The sequence below is a fragment of the Eptesicus fuscus genome, chromosome 8, assembly GCF_027574615.1.
Source record: "Eptesicus fuscus isolate TK198812 chromosome 8, DD_ASM_mEF_20220401, whole genome shotgun sequence".
In the NCBI taxonomy this organism is placed as follows: domain Eukaryota; kingdom Metazoa; phylum Chordata; class Mammalia; order Chiroptera; family Vespertilionidae; genus Eptesicus; species Eptesicus fuscus.
Window position 1 is genome coordinate 63,267,854 of NC_072480.1, and position 22,147 is coordinate 63,290,000.

The 22,147-nt window shown below is 43.5% G+C and overlaps 1 long non-coding RNA gene across 1 annotated transcript; it reads right to left on the reverse strand.

The window, feature by feature from the left end:
- Window positions 1-8,944: 8,944 nt before the first annotated feature.
- Window positions 8,945-15,586, reverse strand: LOC129150062 (uncharacterized). The gene is made up of 3 exons (XR_008556829.1): window positions 15,463-15,586; window positions 11,802-12,033; window positions 8,945-9,107 (listed from the first exon to the last, which is right to left on the reverse strand). It is a non-coding gene; the product is annotated as an uncharacterized LOC129150062 (long non-coding RNA).
- Window positions 15,587-22,147: the final 6,561 nt, after the last annotated feature.

Sequence of the window (22,147 nt, forward strand, 5' to 3'; positions counted from 1 at the left end):
TGCAAGAGGCGGCTGCCGGCCCCGATTGCCCCTCAGGAGCAGGGGGAGGTGGAAAAGCCCTGAGGGGCGATCAGGGCCAGCAGCGGCTCCAGTGCCAGCAGTGGGTGTGAGTGGGGCCGGCGCCAGCAGCAGGTGCGAGTGCCGGGTGGGACCGTGGTGCATGGGAGCAAAGAAGAATTTTCACCAGAGGCTCGCCCTGATGACAGCGATCGGTGCCCCGCCTTGGTCTGGTGCCCCTGCTCACCTGCTCCACCATCCCGCCGCAGCCATTGCTCACCATGTTCCGCGTGCACCCCCTGGTGGTCAGCGCACATCATAGAGACCGATTCTGCTGTTTGGTCTATTTGCATATTAGGGTTTTATATATATAGACTAGAAGCCCGATGCACGAAGATTCGTGCTAGAATGGGCTTTCCTTTCCCTGGCTGCCGGCACCGCCTTTCCACTCCAGCCCAGCCCCTTTCCGCTCAGGCCTGGGAGCTGCCTCTTTCCGCTCCAGCCCCGCCTTCCCACACTGCCCAGAGGCCCTGAGAGACTGGGGTTAGGGCAGAACGCCTGCATCATTGCCATGGCGACAACGCAAGCGTCCTGCCCGTCACTCAGCGCCTGCGTATACAAATTAACCACCATCTTTGTTGGGTTAATTTGCATATCACTCCTGATTGGCTGGTGGCATAGCGGAGGTACGGTTAATTTACATGTTTGTCTATTATTAGGTAAGATACTTAAATCATTCAGCTCAACACTGGGGTAAAATTGAATAGAATTAGTCATGTGGAAACAGAACATTATAAGCCCCATATTCTTTCATTCAAACTTGGCAAGAGATTGTAACTGAAACCAGACACTACAGGCCTTAATTGCAGTTTAATTTTTCTTTAAATATATTTTTATTGATTTCAGAGAGAGACAGAAACATCAATGATGAGAAGAATCACTGATCGGCTGCCTCCTTCATGCCCCCCCACTGGGGATCTAGGCTGCAACCCTGGCATGTGCCCTTGACCAGAATCAAACACGGGACCCTTCATTCCGCAGGCCGAGGCTCTATCCACTGAGACAAACCAGCTAGAGCAGTGATCGGCAAACTCATTAGTCAACAGAGCCAAATATCAACAGTACAATGATTGAAATTTCTTTTGAGAGCCGAAAACCGACTTCTGCGCATGGGCCACGAAGTTTCAATCGCACTGTATGTGCACGCCCGCACTTGGTATTTTGTGGAAGAGCCACACTCAAAGGGCCAAAGAACCGCATGTTGCTCGCGAGCTGCAGTTTGCCGACCACTGAGCTAGGGCATATTTTATTTTTTAATGAAAAGAAAAGGTGATGCAGATTCTTTGAGAGACAAGCTTTTAGCCAGCCATTAATCTTTTTAAATAGGGGAAAGTTACCGAATATTTACAAACCTATTACCATAAAATTTAAGTTAACTATATATTTATTATGTAACTTTTAAAAATTCTTTTTAATAAAGACAAAGGGCTTTATCTTAAATTAAGAGGTCAATTTTAGAACTTCTAGAGAATATTCACTTATAATTTAAATAACATTTGTCACATGAAACTCTTCAAGTTCATAGTTTATGTCAAGTTTATAACTATGATCAGAATAGTGCTTGATTTTACCTGCCATGTTTGTAATAATTTACTGTCCTCAGTAATCTATTCTATTTAACTAAAGATCTGTGTTAATTCTCTTAAACTTAGGAACAAAGCCAAAGCATTTATTACTTGTAAAATTCTAGGGTTTTTGTTTTGTTTTACTGATTGGTTCAAAATGGTTTTCAAATTCGGTGTTGTTGTTTTTTTATAATATATTTTTATTGATTTTCAGAGAAGGAGAGAGATATAAACATCAATGATGAGAGAGAATAATTGATTGGCTGCCTCCTGCACGTCCTCTACTGGGGATCAAGCCCACAATCCAGCATGTGCCCTTGACCGGAATTGAACCTGGGATCTTTTAGTCCTCAGGCCGACACTCTATCGACTGAACCAAACTGGCAAGGACATAAAATTCTGTGTTTTTAAAAAATAAAAATAAAGGATTTAAAATTGAGTAAAAATCTTGACAGGTGCACCAGTGGCTAGTCAGATATGACTTGGAAATCTTGGCCACATTATGAAATGCCTATATTTGGGTACTGAGTCAACATTACAAAACAGAGGATAGAGACGTAGGTCAGTGGAGCATGGCTGATTGTGATTAATTATAAACCAACAGGGCAGTAGGCTGCTAGAAAACCCCATGCAGACTCCAGCTAGATCACTAGACGCGGAGAGAACAGGGAGGGAGAACAGGGAATGGCTCACTCTACTTTTCATCACACCTGGACTGTATGGAAAGGCCCTATTTTGAGAGGAACCACGAGAGCACAGAGTGTGGGTATACTGGCAGCCGTGGGGGGTATACACCTGGGCTCGTGCTTCAAGAAGAACTTGTGGTGGAGCAGTGGGAGGTGCAGGGAACTAGTAGCTTCCAGCTGCAGCACCTTTAGGCTCTACCTCCGCGTTCAGACTGAAGCCACACTCTGCCCAGGCAGCCCGCAGCCCAGGACTGGGCTCAGATGGAGGACGAGGGCCATTTCTTCCCAGCAGGACTCCTCTCATGGACCATCTCTGAGCTCCTAGTTGGGTTAGGCAAGTCTCTGAGACCTGCAATCCAGGCTCAGGCTCTCTGCCCAATCCTGCTTCCTTCCTCTTCTCTTTCCAGGTGTCAGATTAGCACCAAAATCTGAATCCTTTTCTGCCTAATTCTCATTTGTCTTCCTTCACCTCTCACAGGCATTACCCCACCCCGCCTGCCAATAAATTGCTTGCACTTCTAACTCCATCTCAGCTTCTGCTTTTGAAAAACCCAAAATGAAGGATGTGCTCAGTAGTCCTTTGATCAATATTTAATCAATCAATTAATATTTTATCCTTCCAATTATTATTAAGGAGCCAGGTGACAGCATGAATAAAAACCAAAATTCTATTTCTTTAAGAAGGATGTTTAAATGTTGGCAGCCTCCTTTTTATACTTTGATAGTTGATGGAAAAACCATGGGTCTTTGTAGCACCCTACTGCCTTTGTGACCAGCAGTGGGATGTGAACCTCTGGCGACGCTTCCCGAGCGACCTCTTCAGATACTTTCTGGCTTTGAAGTTCTCTGGTTCTATGAATAATTGAGTATTTTCACAAAAAGAAGGGGAACTGATTTCTTCTGGGTTGCTCTAACAGGCAGAAATAAAAGTAGTTATGGGGAGCAGGGTTTTACTCCATACAGAGAAAATCCTTTGAACTGGGAGAGCCCCAAAATGAAAGGGACTGTCCCTGGAAGTTGTAGGCTCCCGTGTTAGTCCCGAGGGCTGCCATAACAAAGTCCACACAGGAGTTCATTTCCTCACCGTTCTGGCTAGAAGTCCAAGATCAAGGTGTCAGCAGGTTTGGTTTCTTCTGAGGCCTCTCTCCCGGGCTTTCATGATAGCCACCTTCTTGCTGTGTCCTCACATGGTCTTCTTTGCCCATGCATGTCTGTGTCCAAATTCCTTCTTCATATAAGGACACCAATCATGTCATATTGTCTATTCTAGACCAAATGGGGACCTGCCCTACTGCACATTCTGTCTGAATGTGCTGCAAATCACCTCGGTTGTGGCTAAAATAGATTTTAGGCTGTGGAAGCATCAGCGACGTGCCCACATCTCCTTGGCAGGGACCGTTTTTGAGAATGCCGGCCTGACTTCCAGCTGTCAGCACCTGCAACTCTTTTTTTTTTTTTTTAATCCTCACCCGAGGATATGTTTTTGTTTTGTTTTATTTTTTGTTAATCCTCACCTGCGAATATTTTTCCATTGACTTTTCAGAGAGATTGGAAGGGAGTGGGGATAGACACAGAGAGAGAAACATCAATGTGAGACACATCAATTGGCTGCCTTCCACACACGCCCTGAACAGGGCTGCAACTGAGGTACGTGCCCTTGACTGGAATCAAACCCAGGACCCTTCAGTCTGAGGGCCGACACTCTATCCACTAAGCCAAACCGGCCAGGGCCCAAGGATATGTTTTTATTGATTTTAGAGAGAGGGGAAGAGAGAAAGAGAGAGAGAGAGAGAGAGAGAGAGAGAGAGAGAGAGAGAGAGAGAGAAACATTGATGGGTTGCCTCCCACATGGGCCCCAACTGGGGTATATGTCCTGGCCGGTAATTGAACCCGCAACCTTTTGGTGTATGGGCCGATGCTCTGCCCAGCTAAGCCACCTGGACAGAGTAGCACCTGCAACTCTTCACTGTGAGGCTCTTTCTGGCTTTGGGTGGGATAACTGAGGTGAAACTCTACATCATCTCCAGCATGCTGGAGCCCCAGTTGCACACAGAGATAATTTGTTTAAAGAGCACCTTAAGACCCAGCTGGCCTGGCTCAGTGCTTGAGCGCCAACCTATGAACCAGAAGGTCATGGCTCGATTCCCAGTCAGGGCACATGCCCGGGTTGTGGGCTCTATCCCCACTAGAGGGCGTGCAGGAGGCAGCTGATCAGTGATTCTCATCATTGATGTTTCTATCTCTCTCTCCCTCTCCCTTCTTCTCTGAAATCAATAAAGACATTTTTTTTTTTTTTAAAAAAAAGAGCACCTTATGAGGTAAGAAGGGGAGCATGCTGTTATCAAAAGACCATTTGTTTCTTAGAACATGGCAGAACTTTCATGAGTATGAAGGCGAGTTCTGTCAAGATTGTTCTACTCAAACTATTGCATTAAAAATGTGTTACTGTAGGAAAGAGCAATCAAGTGAAAAGTGAAATCACCAGGAATGTCATCTAATCCCTTAAAGTATGTGGCAAATATTTTTTAAGTCTTCAAAATTGCACTTTCATGTTACATAGAATGATGTAGACCTGTATTCTTTTTTAAAAATAAATCTTTTTTTTTTAATTTCTTTATTGATTAAGGTGTCACATATTTGTCCTCATCCCCCCATTCCCATCCCACACCCCTCCCCACGGATGTCCCAACCCCCTGTTGAACTTAACCATTGGATAGGCTCATATGCATGCACACAAGTCCTTTGGTTAATCTCTCCCCCCTCCCCGCAACCTCCCCTATCCGCCCTCTGAGGCCCGCTAGTCCGATCGATGTCTCCTTGTTTCTGGTTCTGTTCTTGTTCCTCAGTCTATGTTGTTCATCATTTCCCCTAGATGAGCGAGATCATGTGTCCCTAGAGATATACTTATAAGAACTGAATGTGAGGCGAGCAATAATAGTTATGCTGACAGGCAAATGAATCAGTCTGTAGTGAGTTTCTTTCTGGACCAACAGTTCTTTAAAGACCCAATTTCAATGTCCACCAGTTCCTTATGTGTACATATCAGCACTGACCCCTCAGCTCTGGATGGTGGACAAATGGTGGTAACGTAGGTCCAACTCCCTCTGGTTTGGTCTCAGCCTGACCCAGGGGCACGGCTTCACCCGGACTCAGGGGCACGTGGCCTCACCCAGACCCAAGGGGTGCGTGGCCTCACCCGGACCTAGGTGCGTGAGGCCTCACCCGGATCCAGGGACACATGGCCTCACCCGGACCCAGGGGCGCGTGGCCTCTCCCAGACCCAGGGGCGCGTGGCCTCACCCGGACCCGGGACCCAGCCTCACCCGGATCCAGGGACACATGGCCTCACCTGGACCCAGGGGTGCGTGGCCTCTCACAGACCCAGGGGCGCGTGGCCTCACCCGGGCCTAGGTACGTGAGGCCTCACCCGGATCCGGGGACACATGGCCTCACCCGGACCCAGGGGCGCGTGGCCTCACCCGGACCTAGGTGCGCGAGGCCTCTCCCGGATCCAGGGACACATGGCCTCACCCGGACCCAGGGGCGCATGGCCTCTCCCAGACCCAGGGGCGCATGGCCTCACCCGGACCTAGGTGCGCGAGGCCTCACCCGGATCCAGGGACACATGGCCTCACCCGGACCCAGGGGCGCGTGGCTTCTCCCAGACCCAGGGGCGTAAAAATAAATCTTTATTGTTCAGATTATTACAATTGTTCCTCTTTTTTCCCCCCATAGCTCCCCTCCACCTGGTTCCCACCCCACCCTCTGCCCGTACCCCTCCCCACTGTCCTCATCCATAGGTGTACGATTTTTGTCCAGTCTCTTTCTGCACCCCCCACACCCCTTTTCCCCCGAGAATTGCCAGTCCACTCCCTTTCTATGCCCCTGATTCTATTATATTCATCAGTTTATTCTGTTCATCATATTTTTAATTAACTTGATTTTTAGATTCACTTGTTGATAGATACATATTTATTGTTCATAATTTTTATCTTTACCTTTTTATTCTTCTTCCTCTTCTTAAAGAATACCTTTCAGCATTTCATATAATACTGGTTTGGTGGTGATGAACTCCTTTAGCTTTTTCTTATCTGTGAAGCTCTTTATCTGACCTTCAATTCTGAATGATAGCTTTGCTGGGTAGAGTAATCTTGGTTGTAGGTTTTTGCTATACATCACTTTGAATATTTCTTGCCACTCCCATCTGGCCTGCATAGTTTCTGTTGAGAAATCAGCTGACAATCATATGGGTGCTCCCTTGTAGGTAATTAACTGTTTTTCTCTTGCTCCTTTTAATATTCTCTCTTTGTCTTTTGCTCTTGGCATTTTAATTATGATGTGTCTTGGTGTGGTCCTCTTTGGATTCCTCTTGTTTGGTGTTCTGTGCGCTTCCTGGACTTGTAAGTCTATTTCTTTCACCAGGTTGGGGGAAGTTTTCAGTCATTATTTCTTTAAATAGGTTTTCAGTATCTTGCTCTCTCTCTTCTTCTGGCAACCCCATAATTTGGATGTTGGTACACTTGAAGTTGTCCCAGAGGCTCCTTACACTATCTTCATATTTTTGGATTCTTTTTTCTTTTTGCTTTTCCAGTTGGGTTTTTTTTTACTTCTTTGTATTTCAAATCTTTGACTTTATTCTTGTGATCCTCTAGTCTGCTGTTAGATCTCTGTATATTATTTTTTATTTCAGTCAGTGTATGCTTAATTTCTAGTTGGTCCTTTTTCATATCTTTGAGAGTCTCACTAAATTTATCGGCCTTTTCTAGAAAATTCTTGAAAAACCTTATAACCGTGGTTTTGAACTCTATATCCAGTCGTTTGCTTTCCTCCATTTCTTTCATTTGTGACCTGTTTCTTTGTCTCTGCATTTTGTCTGCTTTCCTGAGTTGATAGAGTGGCTTTGTGTGCTAGGTGTCCTATAGGGCCTAGGGGCTCAGCCTCCCCAGTTATCTGAGGTGGACACTCTTGGTGCACCCCTTTGTGGGCTGTGTGCACAGTCTTGTTGTAGTTAAGCCTTGATTGTTGTTGGTATCACTGGGAGGAATTGACCTCCAGGCCAATTGGCTCTGAGGATCAGCTGTGTCTACGCTGGGAGAACTTCTGTGCTGGAGACACCCTTATGAGACAAAACTTGCTTCAGTGGGGCTTTGGTGCTCACTGAGTCTGCCCCCTGAGTGTGTCCCTTATGGATCTAAGGAGTTGTAATCTGGATGGTCCTACTGTGACCCCTGGGTACACTGGCTCTTGGATCTCCAAGGAGGTGCTAATTTAACCTCTGCCTGAGGCCACCCAGCAGGAGCTATGGAGAGATCTTCAAATTCCTCTTCTTTGTTTGGGTTTTGGAGGTGCCCAGATGAGGCCCAGCTGTGAAGCAATGGATGTTCTGGGTCTCACTGACTCAGCTACAGTTTGTTAGGTAAGTCTAGATTTCAAAGGACCAGGCCATTCATATGCAAAAGCCTCTGCGCTCAGCTTGGAAGGGGTGGAGTCTCAGGGCGGAGCAAACAGCAATGGCTTCCCATCAGCCCTGCCCTAAGAGGCCCCTGGGTCAGTGTCCCGCGGTAATCGCTGCATGCACCTCTGTGAGAAAGCCGCCCTCGAGTTTTGCCCACTGCCAGACAGTCCAGTTTTTCCCCGTATGAGTCTGGGTCCCCAGAGTCTCGCCCAGAACTGGAGTTCAGAGCAGTCGGGAGCTTTTGTCTCCCTCCCGATTGAGAAAGCCAGCCGCATACTCAGTTGCCAGCCCTCTCCGCGCGTGCGCCTCCGTACCTCTGCACTTCCGCAGCTCCTGTGAGTCTCAGTGTGCTTTTCTCTTTCCTTCTAGCTGTAGAATTTCCACTCAGCCAGCCTTCCTGTGGTTCTGGATGATATCCGTTTTGTCTTTTAGTTGTGGTTTTGAAATTGTTGTGCGAGGCAGCAGTTCAGGTGTTTACCTATGCCGCCATCTTGGTTTCTCTCCTTGAACTGTATTCTTGACGTATGATGCATTCAGTGAATAAAAAGCAAGGTGCAGAACAATGTGAGTAGCATGGCACCATTGTGTAAAGAAAAGGTAGATCACCAGCTGGAGTGGCCCAGTGGTTGAGCATCAACCTACGCATCAGGAAGTCACTGGTTTGATTCATGTTCAGGGCTCAATCCCCAGCAGGGGGCATGCAGGAGGCAGCCGATCAATGTTGATGTTTCTCATAGATGTTTCTATCTTTCTCTCTCCTTTCCTTTCTCTCTAAAAATCAAAAACATATTAAAAAAAAAGAAAAAGAAAAGGTAAATCTATGATCACACTTACTTATTCATGGGCTATCTCTAGAAAGACCCCAAGTCATTGGCAATGGTGGGAAGGTGTGCTGAATTGAATGATGGCTCGCTCCATCTCCATCCCACCCTCATTTTAAGGTGCCATCCTCAACTGAGGAGGTTGGAAAGACAAATACTACATTCCCAGACTCGTTTGCAACTAGGATTCTGAGAGTGCAGTTTCCTTGGTTGGATTTGGGAAGCAGAAGAAAGGGGCGGGGCATCTTCCTGCTGCTGTTTTCAGTTGGTAAGCAGGGTGGTGGGACTTTAGCCGCTCAACCCCGTGTCCCAGTGTCAGAAGCCACTTGTGGAGGCTGGGAGGCCGTGTGGTGACTCTGGCACTCTGGTTCACTGCCATGGTGGCTGCCCTTGAATTCTGTAACTGCTGGGGCAGTCCTTTGTCCCTCTTCCAGCCCTGCCAGAGGTTTTGTAAGCACTGAATTCCTCGTATTAAATCCCTTTCTTCTTGAAGTACCTTCAATGAACTCTTGCTCATGTAGCGCTGGAATGGGGTAAAAATGAAATGAGAGGAAAACTTTTTTTCACTCCATGCTTTTCATTTAATAAACAATTTTTTTTAATTGTGGTAAAATATACATAACACTGAAGCTTCCAACATGAATATCTGCCCTTCTCTCCCTTTTTGTTCTCTAAACTGCTCTTTGGTCTTCACAGAATGTTGATTCTTCCCCTCCCCCTATAATGTTCATCTTTTTGCAAAGGGTTGGCCTTATGCACATATATCCAGTCAATCAGAGGACTCCTCTGCTTCCTTGGGATAAACTGATCAATTACAGTCCATGGATGGATGATCTGGGTCTTCATCACTTTAAGGTTTCATTTGTTTAATGTGTTGTTAGAGTTGTCTGACATCAATCAGCATAAATTCGGAAGAGCTAAATATAACTATCTGTGGTTTTAGTTCATAGGATATAGCACTAAAGCCTTGACTCTATAAGTATACTGGATCCCAGATAAATATGAATCTATCCTGATCATGAGGGAGGACCATGATAAAAGATGAAAAGGAATTTCAAAACTACAAAATATTTATCCTGGGGGAAGGAGACACCTGATCAGGAGACATGTGCTCTGAGTCTCACCATAATGTGAATCAAGTTGCCCTAAAAAATCTCCAATTCTGTGCTTACCAAGCAACCTTCTGGTTGCTTACATGGCTTTCCAAGAACCTCAGTGCCTGGGAATGAGGACCCAGGCTGGATAACTAAGCCTTGTCAGAGGCATACGGAAAGGGATGTGAATAAATCAGTTCATTTATCATCAGAAATTAGTTAACCGCCCACCTTCTGGTTTATATATTACTAGAGGCCTGGTGCATGAATTCATGCACCAGTGGGGGTCCCTCGGCCTGGCCTGTGGGATCACGCCGAAACCAGCTCTCCGACATCTCCTGAGGGGTCCTGCATTGTGAGAGGGTGCAGGCCAGGCCAAGGGACCCTACCAGTGCACGATTGGGGCCAGGGAGGGACGCAGGAGGTTGGCCAGCTGGGGAAGGACCGTGGGAGGGCTCCAGGGAGTGTCTGGCCCTGTCTCGCTCAGTCCTGATCGGCCAGACCCCAGCAGCAAGCTAACCTACTGGTCAGACCACCCCTGGTGGTCAGTGAATGTCATAGCGACTGGTCGACTGTCTGCCCCCTGATGGTCAGTGCACGTCATAGCAAGCAGTTGAGTGGCCTTAGCATATCATTAGCATATTACACTTTGATTGGTTGAATGGACGACCGGACACTTAGCATAATAGGCTTTTATTATGTAGGATTAGTTCCTTTTGAATTTGATTAGCACCGTCTGTCTAGCTATGGGACATGACCAGATTGTGCTTTCAAGTATATAAGATAGAGTATCAAATTTGAGATTCTGATAAATTCCTAAGGTGATAGGTAATGCACAGTCAAACGGAGCTTATTCCAAAACATAGCAATTATTTCACCTTGTCTCTCATTTAGAAACTCTTAAATGTCACATCACAATAGCTCTGTTCCTGTAAATCAGATAAAAATGGATGGGGAAATGTTTACTTGAAATTCCTTTCATCCTTCAATAGGGCATCACAAGGTTTTGAGTGGCCTTGTGCAACCTTTACAAGAAATTACTTCTTTTCTAAAAATAAAGGCAGCTTATAATCATCAAATTGCATTTCTCCTTCTTTTCTGGTTTATAAAGCTGTCACTTTCCAGGACACATTGTAAAGGGCCAGACAGAAGGAAAGAGTTACACAGGCGAATGCAGTTTATCCACTCTGATTGACATTAATTTTTTTAAAGGACAGCTGTCTACCATGAAGTCCGGAAGCAGTAGCAGTGTTCAGCCAGGCTATGACTCCTGCCAACCTCCACGCCACATATTAAGTTCATTTGGGCAGCATTCATAAGAGTTATCAAGCTCATCCTAGTAAAAGCAATTGTGAGTCCACATCTGTGACATCTTCCAAATTTCCAATATCATTTCTTTGAGGGAAGTTTACTCTGTCTTTAGACTGTGTTTCAAAATCACTAGATTTTATGTAACATGTATAGGTTGAGACTGATGGATTAAGTCAAAGTAAAGGGAAATACTGGCTTGCTTCTCTGCCCCCTACTTTGTCATTTAAGTACATGCTGCACAGAAAATTACTCTAATATGAATATTGGTTCAATTCTTCCCCAAACACTGAAGGTCTTAAAAGACCCCCTAACTACTGACTAGCCTACTCACATTTCCATGAAAACTGGGAAAAAGAGCTAGATTGCAGAAATAGGTAGTAATAAACATTTGAATTCTATTAAAACTGTTACAGCCGAAACCGGTTTGGCTCAGTGGATAGAGCTTCGGCCTGCGGACTGAGGGGTCCCGGGTTCGATTCCAGTCAGGGGCATGTACATTGGTTGCGGGCACATCCCCGGTAGGGGGTGTGCAGGAGGCTGCTGGTCGATGTTTCTCTCTCATCGATGTTTCTAGCTCTCTATCCCTCTCCCTTCCTCTCTGTAAAAAATCAATAAAATATATTTAAAAAAAAAAACAAAACAACTGTTACAAATACAAATGTTATTGAAGAGAGCTAGTTTCAGTGTATCACCATATTCTAATTATTGTTTCGAAAGAGGGAATCTGACCCAGAGGAATAGTAAAACCATTTTTAAAAGGGACTCAAATCCCCTGTTAACTGAAAAGTAGAAAAAAAGTTTCTGCACCTTACCCCAGGGGAAATTGTGCAATGATTATGTCTATGGAGGAAAAGCAGCAAAGCAATGCCATGCTGGGTCTCTGGTTCTTATCCTTGCTTGCTATCCGTTGTCATTCCTCAGTCCTCCAGAGAGAAATAATTCACTCTTAACAAGCCGAGGTATTTTCAGCCAGGCATCACTCCTCCAAGCTCCCAGAGGATTCTGGAAAGTCCAACAGTTCTTCCATTAGAACTCGGCCTTCAGCTAGAAGAGGTCAATGGGGGAAAGGGGACATATGTAATACTTTCAACAATAAAGCTAAAAAAAAAAAAAAAAGAACTGGCCTTCATATTAGTATGAAGGAATATTGGTCAAGGTAGGAGGGTAGAGGATATTTCACTTATCACTTTGTTAGTTTGGCTCTCACTCTGAAGGATTTAGTCCTATAGACTCTGGGCTTGCAGACGCAGCCACTATCTCCACCTTCACCTCCACGTGGCATTCTCCCCGGGTGTGGATCTATATTATCGGCTAGGACGGACCTAGCCCATAATACAGATCCACTGCACAGACCAGACGACTTAAACAGAAATTAATTTTCTCACAGTTTCGGAAGCTAGAAGTCCAAGATCACGGAGCCATTAGAGCTGGTTTCTGGCCTCTCTACCTCTTCAGGATATGAATTAGAGCTTTAGGATATGAATTTGCAGGGAACACAGTTCAGTCCATAACAGTTCTGTGTCTCTCTCATCCTATGTAATAAAGAGCTAATATGCTAATTAGACTGAATAACAGAATGACCTTCCGGACGATCGTCTGGATGACCTTCTGAATGAAGCCAGGGCTTCGACGAAGGCCGGCCGGGGCTGCAAGGGCCAAGCCCCTTGCACGAATTTCGTGCATCAGACCTCTAGTCTTCTCATATTGGATTAGCGCCCAGGCTTCTCGACTATGACCTCAACTTGATCACATCGGCAAATACCTCATTTCCAAATAAGGTCACGTTCACAGGTGCCTGGGGTTAGGACCTCAGCACATCCAATTGACTTTAGCAAGCACTAATGTTGTGTTGAATGACCCAGCCATCCTTTTGACCATCAATGGATGTGCCGAGTTGTGATTCGGTGATGTCTTCAGGAAGTGCTCTAACTGGTGGTGGCTGCCGGTTGGCCCCTCAGGGTTATACCTTTTAGCACAGTGATCTTCTGGGGTTATGGGGCTCGGTTTTTTTGTTCAGTGAGGATTCTAGACTAGGGCAGCACACAGTGCATGGGCTTTTGCTGAGTAAATGCTTCTCTGGCCCCACCTTGTCTTGTGGTTGCCTGAGTAATGCAGAGAGATTTAGCTCACAGCCTGACACTGGTTCTCTAATAACTAAATGTGTGTGACCTTAGGCAACATACACAACAGTGGTTCTCAAGCTTCGGAATCCCCTGAATGACTTCATAAAACAGACTGCAGGGCCACACCCTCAGAGTCCCTGATTATAAAAATTGCTTAAAGAAAGCAATTGCTGGTAATGCTGATAATGCTGGCCTGGGGATTACACTTTGAGAACTATCATGATATGCCATTGCCTACAAAGGACGATCTAGTCAATCAAAAAACTTTGAAAACATGTTATTATTTCAATATATATATTTAAAAAACATAGCAAGGTGGAGAGAACAGTAGAATGGATCGCTGGGTATTCACACCCCAGCAGGGCCAGCTTCTTGAGTGTATGAGCTGGCTCCACCATGGAAGGACCCCATGCTGTGCTTAATGCTAAGCTCCACGGTCTTGAAATTCTTAATAATTTCTCAACAAGGGGGCCTGCATTTTTATTTTGCAAATTATATAGCTAGTCCAGCTTCCCCATGCTGACCAGATCAACAGTTATCAAGGTTTTGCCAATCTTAATCAGCAAAATTTTATTGAAGACCTATTATGTGCCAACTCTTGTACCACGTGGTGGGATCCAAAGACCAATAAGGTAGAATCCTGCTATATAGTATAGATAAAAATTGCTAAATATAGCAAATAAAAATACAGGACTCCCAGTTAAATAAGGTCTCAGTTTGAGTAGGCACCAGATATAACATTTGGTCTCCGAATTTTTGTGATGGCCACCCTACCAGTAAAATTTGGGAGACATGCACACATTTGTTTAATTATACATTGTATAAATATACTAGTATCATTAGCTAATATGTTAAGGCAAGAGCCATCCTAATCTTGAGGGAGGCAATGTCTGTGTTGGTTAAGGGCTGGGGTCTGGAGCCAGACACAGCTGGATTTGGATCTGCCCTTCCCAGCTGTGTGGTTTAGGCGGGCTGCTTAGCTGCTCTGTGCCTCTGTAAACTGTTGACCACACTGACCATGCCTCCTAGGGTTGCTGCATGGCTTACACGCTAATGCATTAGAGCACTCAGCACAGTGTTTGGCACATGGTGGTTGCACAGTAAGTTCCATACTGTCTCCAGATCAGTAGGAAAGTTGATAATAAATGATAGTAGGTGTGACAGGTCAGTTAAAACATTTATGACTCCAGCTAACCGTGATCATTCAAAGTACGATCATTTAAACTTCTCTCTTCTCTCTCAGATGTATTAATTGGGCACATTATTTTTTTTTAAACTGTGGTAAAATACAGATGGCATAAAACTTACTATCTTAACCACTTTTAAATGTACAGTTCAGCAGTGTTAAGTATATTCACATTGCTGTGCAAACAATCTCCACAACTTTTTTATCCTACAAACTGAAACTATACCTGTTCAACAATAACTCCCCTTTCCTGCTACCACAGACTCTGGCAACACTCTTCTACTTTCTGTCTCTATGAGTTTGACTACTTTAGCTACCTCAGATAAGTGGAATCATACATTATTTGTCTTTTAGTGGCTGGCTTATTTCACTGAGCATAATGTCCTCAAGTTTTATCTGTGTTGTGACAGATAAAACAGGATTTCCTCCCTTTTCAAGGCTGAATAATATTTCATTACTAGAGGACTGGTGCACAGATTCGTGCACCAATTGGGTCCCTCGGCCTGGCCTGTGGGGTTCAGGCCGAAAACAGCAGTCCAACATCTCCTGAGGGGTCCTGGAGTGCGAGAGGGCACTCTGCAAAGTTGCTGTCGCTTGGCAGCTCCTGTGTTGAGCGTCTGCCCCCTGGTGGTCAGTGTGTGTCATAGCTGCCGGCCAGTTGGCCATTCAGCTGGTCACTTAGGCTTTTATATATATAGATTTACAGATACTGCATTTTGCTTATCCATTTATCTGTTAATGGTTACTTGGGTTGCTTCTATCTCTGGCTATTGTGACTAATGCTGCTATGGACATGGGCGTGTGCATGCTATCTTTAACCAGTTAACAGCCATGCATCCAAATGGAAACCATCCCCACCCGCCATGATATTTTGAATTTAATTTAAAAAATCAATTTGCAATGAATATTATAAAAATTAATATGTTACTCACAATTCGGGTGTTCTTGAATATTTTCAGCTGAAAATTCGCACAAAAAGTTATTTTAAAGTTGCTCAGGGCTGCCACTTAGGAAAAACATTTTTTTTTTTTTTATAAACACACATGGCGTGTGGGGAAGGTCCACCGCTGTGTCTAAAGTTTTTGGACAAAAGAGACTAGGTCACACATCAAATATGCTAAAAATCATGAGTCCATATTACAGCTGTTTAAAAATATAACTCACCAATCCTCTGAGTCCTAAAGAACCAACTTATTGTTTTGCAAACTGGTAACTAAGGGGAAAGGATGAGTCCTGTGGTCTGCCTTTCCAGTATGAACTGTGTTCCGCTGCAAGTTTCTCTTTCTAGAAGTGTTTCAGTCTCAGCTTCTATAAGTGAAGGACAATAGAATTAGATTATCTGTAAATACTTAGTATGCTTCTATAAAAAATAAAAACTCTTTTTTGAACACATAACCATGATTTAATGACCACATTGAAAAATATTCAGTGTCCAAATGTTCGCAAATGAAATCATTTAGGCAAGAATAGTCAATAAGCATAAACCGCATAAAAAGAGACAACCAGATATTATCTGCCTCCTGTTGGAAGTCTACAATATCCGCTTATGAAGTATTCCTGCCAAAACAAGAAAAATTGAACTGAATCCGATCAGGTCTTTAAATCTAACTACCAGTTACAGGAGATACTGGAGTCAGAGGAACATATTAATACCACAAGAGTGTTGTTGCAAACTCTAAAATGTGGGAAACTACAAGGCAAACGACCTGATTTCTTCAATAATAAAAAAATCAAGACACACACACACAAACACACAAAAAAAAAAAAAAAAACAGGCAGAAGAACCTATACATTAAAGGGATTTATGAGCCCAATCGGTGTGGCTCAGTGGTTGAGCATCGACCTATGAATCAGGAGGTCACAGTTGGATTTCCGGTCAGGGCACATGCCTGAGTTGTGGGCTCGATCCCCAATGTGGGGTGTACAGGAGGCAGCCAATCAATGATTCTCTCTCATCATTGATGTTTCTAGCTCTTTCCCCCTCTCCCTTCCTCTCTGAAATCTATCTATCTATCTATCTATCTATCTATCTATCTGTGGGATTTATGAGACAACTGGGAAAATTTCAATATGAATATTTTTAGTGAAAGTCATCGTATTGTGATTATATAGAAAAACAGTCATACATACACCAAAATATTTACAGATTAAATTATATGCTACCTAGAATTCACTTCAAAATAATGCCCAATTGTGTGTATATGGGGAGAGGCCTGAATGGGTTGTAGATGGCCAAGAGTTGGTAAATGTTGAAGTCGACCATTGAAAGTTTATTATAGTATTCTTTCTACTTTTGTGTATGTCTGAAATTTTTCATCAGAAGAGGAAAAATGAATGATGAATGAAAGGACGAGTGAGCAAACAAACAAACAAACTTTCTGCTGTCCCTCCCTCAAGGTGACAGCCTCCAGGGATGATGGCACCCCCTCCCTGTCCAGAGTCCGTCCAGGTTGTTTGTTTGCTCCTTTGCTGAGTAACCTCTCCCATATCACAAAGAGACTGACGCTGCCAGAAGCCTTGACATTCATTTTTCAATTCTCCTACGTCAGATAGAACAAAAACCTCCATTGATCCCAATCACACCAACCTTTAAAAGCAATTAAATACACATTTCATGAGGAAGAAGCAATCCACAGGTAAATATCATCTGGTCCTTAAATAGTGTTTAATATCTTTCTCCCGGGACCTTAAAAAGCATCCCCTGTTTTCATCATGGCTCACTTATATACATATTGCTTTATATACATATTGTTTTCCCTGGGTGTTATATAACATTTTTACTACCAACCTGCCTTGAAATTAGGTCAACATTTACCTTTTAGGGGTTGATTTTTCTCTCTCTTGGGTTCCTCATGCTGTTGGCCTAGTTAGTCTTGGCCGATGCTCTCTGTGCTTTAGCAGAGCTGCAGGGCTCCTGCTGAAGTATTGGCCCTGAAACCACACCGATGACTCCTCGGGCTTCCTCTGCAGGACCTGGAGCCCACTCCCGTCTGCTGTCCCCCTCATGTTAGAATAAAGAGGAGAAGAGCACATGTTTTGGAGGAGGAAACAAGGTTTTACAATTTTTTTTTTCCTGATAAAGGGCTAAATCTTGAAAGGGCATTCAAAATTTGAAAAATTTTTTAAATGAAAAGAATGCAAAAGTTGTTACTTTGAGATACTTTTTAACCTTTCTTTGTTGTGCTGAGAAAAAAAAAAAAGCCCTTGCATGCAATAAAACCACATGAAACACAGAATAGGCAGAGTATAATAATTTCTTTTTAATTGAAGTAAAGTTGCTAGTTTTTAGCCTTTAAATTAAAAAGAAAAATGAGCTTTCAAGTCCTTGTAGAGACTAATTTTATTTTTAAAGCAGCATGCATTGCTTTAATAGAAACCTGCATTGGTTTAACACTTTCTGTATTCTAATTGGAGATCCGTCCCTGGGAAATGTTAAAGCATTCCACTGTATTTGAAGTGGGAGTAGAGGCTGGAAAAAAAATACAGATTAACTTAAAAAAACAACAACACAAGTTTGTTTCTAATTTTATATTTGTCAGTTTTAAGTTTGCTTCCTTTCAGATTCTCTAAACTATGGGTAATATTCATGGTTTTGATACTAATGAGAATCCACTCATTTTAACATGTTGGAAATATTATGTCGTGACTCACCAGTAATTACATCTTTGCTCTGAATGAGTGTCACTGCCATGCTATACTCCCAAATTCCCTTACATTTTATCAATAAAATGAAAATTTATGGAGCAAACAAGTGACAAATCTTAGTTTCAGCAAAGAGGAGTCCCAGTTTTTGAAAAGGAGAATTTTGGCCCTAGCTCGTTTGGCTCAGTGGATAGAGCGTTGGCCTGCGGACTGAAGGGTCCTGGGTTTGATTCCGGTCAAGGGCACATGCCTGGGTTGTGGGCTTGATCCCCAGTGCGGGGCATGCAGGAGGCAGCCGATCAATGATTCTCTCTCATTATTGATGTTTCTCTCTCTCTCTCCTCTCTCCCCCTCTCCCTTCCTCTGAAATCAATAAAAATATATTTAAAATATAATAATAATAAAATAAAAGGAGAATTTGGTAGTATAAGGTGAAATTCCAGAACCTATAACCTTAATATGTTTGGCAAAAATTTCTTGCAAGCATTTAAGAAATGACATAATTACTGGAAGACCATCTGGATCGACTAAGCATGTCATACAAAATTTATCTCATTTGATTTTTTTGAAGTTGACTCTAGGTTGATAAAGTGATGCTATAGTTCAGTGTTCTTCATTTCACCAGGCCATTGACATCATCTTTCATGTTATAAGGTGGAAAGATGTGAGGCCTGTGATAAGGAGATTTTAGAGAAATTAAAATAAGTTGACCCCAGTTTCTAGGGGAATATCACAGGGCGTGGCTCCTGACGCCTCCTAGTGATGTGATGTGAGATTGCAAGAGAGTGGGCATGCAGGAGACATTTTGCAAGTCTGCAGATGACACAAAAACAAAGCTGGGAGGGATGTGCATTGTGGTAGAAGAGTTTCAAATGATGGTGACAGCTTGGAACACTGGGCCAAGGCGCACAGGAAGAAATGTAATGAAGATAAATGTAAACTGTTTAAAAAATGTACCCGGGCCCTAGCTGGGTTGGCTCAGTGGACAGAGCATCCGCCTGCAAACTGGAGGATCCCGGGTTCAATTCCAGTCAAAGGCACATGCTCGGGTTGCGGGTTCAATCCCCAGTAGGGGGCGTGCAGGAGGCAGCCGATTAATGACTCTCTCTTATCATTGATGTTTCTCTCTCTCCTCTCCCTTCCTCTCTGAAATCAATAAAAACATATTAAGAAAAATAAATAAATAAAAATGTAGCCGGGATTTGCTGTAATTAGGGTTGGTAAGACACGCAGAAACGGAAATGGCTATCATTAAGGCAGGAGTTTTTATTATACTCGCAATCCGCTAGAAACAGGCAGGGCCGCCATGCAGGGCCGCACGGGGAAGCGCGGGGTCCTTCGGGAGGCAGGGGAGCCAGGGGAAATGCAGACCAAGAGCCTTATCGAGGTTTCCTTGGAAAAGACAAGGAAGGCAGGATGAGCTGGTTTGGATAATTCCAGCGGACTTGGGTACAGAGGCTGTCCCTACTTGTCTGGTACCTGGCCCGGGGTGATTAAGATGGAGACCACTGTTGCAGAGTGTGAACTCCCAGTGAAGGAGGTGGTTGGGAGTGTGGGCTCTGGGTTGCATTGGAAAGGTGCGCTTGCAGGCAAGTTTACTATCTCCAGAGGGTGGTTAGTCCCACAATGTGCTGTCCCTCCTGAGCCAGCAAGGCCTCAAGGTGTCAAAGCATCAGATAGAACAACTAGAGAATGTGGTTATTACATAAATACAATGCACAAACCTCTTGCTGAGGAAAGGACAGGAAGATTAGGCTTAATAATTCATGTACAAAATCGAGGGCTTCGTTTTATCTTATGATTGGTTAATGAATTAACAGTGCACTACTTTGCTCTACGTATAGCAACTTATTATCTGTCAGATCTCTGCTCTTTTTAAAATATATAATATATATATATATTTATATATATATTTTATTGATTTCAGAGAGGAAGGGAGAGGAAGAGAGAGATAGAAATATCAATGATGAGAGAGAATCATTGATCGGCTGCCTCCTGCACGCCCCCTACTGGGGATTGAGCCCGCAACTCGGGCATGTGCCCTGACTGGGAATCCAACCATGACCTCCTGGTTCACAAGTCAATGCTCAACCACTGAGCCACGCCGGCCGGGCAAGTCTCTGCTCTTAAGTCACCTCCTCAGGGAGGTCCTCCCTGACCACCCTGTCCAACACTGCTCTCCATTCCCAGTCAGTCCCTATGACATTTGACTGTTTCATGTCCTCCTGGCACTTATTCTCTCCCCACTACCCTCTCCAGCCTGTATGTTCACCACTGCTGTTCCCTCTGTTTGGAATGCTGTTCCCCACAGGATCATGTTGCCTGTCTCCTCCCTCGTTTAGGTCTCTGCTCTGATATCACTCAGCAGGAAAGCATTCCTTGACCACCCCAATCTAAAACTGCACCCATTCCCTGTCCTCTCACCCTGCTTTATTTTTCTTGTTGGCACTTACCACCATCAGATATGTTAATATTTATTAATTTCATGACTTGTTGTTCACCCCCAACTGTCTGTAACAGAATGAAACCTCCATAAAGCAGTGATTTTTTTCATTCCATTCCTGATTTGAGGAAGCCCTCCCAAAGATGCCTGGGTGAAATGATATGTCTGGGATTTGCTTTAAAGACATTATTGAGCCCGGCCGGCATGGCTAAGTGGTTGAGCATCATCCTATGAACCAGGAGGCCACAGTTCGATTCCCTGTCAGGGCACATGCCGGGGTGAGGGCTCGATCTCCAGTAGGGGGAGTGCAGGAAGCAGCTGGTCAATGATTCTCACCATTGATGTTTCTCTCTTTCTCTCCCTCTCCCTTCCTCTCTGAATCAATAATATATATATTAAAAGACATTAGCAAATTAAAAATATGCTGCCATAGTCAAGAGTACGAGGAACTCACTTGAGAAGTTATCTAATACAAACTGTATGTTTGAGTTAACATTATTGTCACGTAACAAAGACAGGTTATCCTGTGATAACTACTGTAGGTATTTTACTCACATGTATCCTCTAAATTTACCATGAAAAAATTTCAAACAAAATTAGAAATAATAGTAGAATAAATTCCCATAAAACAAAGCCTACATTAAGTTATCATCAAGATTTTTGTCATATTTGCTTCCTCTTTTCCCACTTACTGTAATATTTTACAATGCATTTCACATTTCAGATTTCATGTCATTTTACTCCTACATTATTCATAATGTGTCTCTAAAAATTATAGGCATTTTCTACATAACCACAAGGCCATTTATCACACCTCATAAAATTAACAATAATTCTTGGAATCACAATACCCAGAGAATAATAAAAATTCCCTGATTGTCTCAAAAAGTCTTTCTGCATTTTCTTTTTTTGTTAGAATCGCGATTTAAACAAATTCCACACATGTTCTTTTGTTCTGTCTCTTCAGTCTTTTCAAATCTAAAATCAAATCCCTTTATTTCTTTTACATGCCATTTGTTGCATAATATGTTGTTTTTTTTTCCCCCTAAACTCAGTGTTTATTTCAGAAATACAGATGAGGACAAAGCGGGGAATAAGAAGGACACTTGCATGTGCAGTGGAGATACAGTCTGGTTAAGAACTCTTAGAAACACGGAATGAGGGAGTAAGGATCTCACCGGTTTCTTGCGTGGAGGTCGCTGGGTGGGACCTTGATTGACTTACAGTCTGCTTCCTGCTTCTCCAAGATAATAATGACGTTCAATGGGTGTGCTCTCCAGGTGCTGGTGGCGCTCTCTGCCTCCGGAGCATTTAGTTCAGTGCCTGCTGCAGAGGAGGCTCTCTGTGAGCTGAAAAATCAGACGATGTTATCAGTACACGCTGTAAAACAATACACTCGTATTTTGTCTTAACACGGAATATAGTTGTCAGAATTTAACCATGAGGGGTGGTGAAGAGAACATGTTTCCAGTCTCAGGTTTGCTGGTTTGGGTTGTGGGCCTTTGGGCAAATCCATCATCTTCCAAGGCCTCAGTTTCCTCATTCATAAGATTTTATAAAAATAAATTTTGAAGTGCTTACTATCTTTGGTGTAAATTTTTAAATGAAACACCATTTTGTATAATATGGTGTTTCATTTTGTATAATATTTTTTAAACATTTTTTTTTTTAATTTCAGAAAGGAAGGGAGAGGGGAGAGATAGAAACATCAATGATGAGAGACAATCATTGACCGGCTGACTCCTGCATGTCCCCTACTGGGGA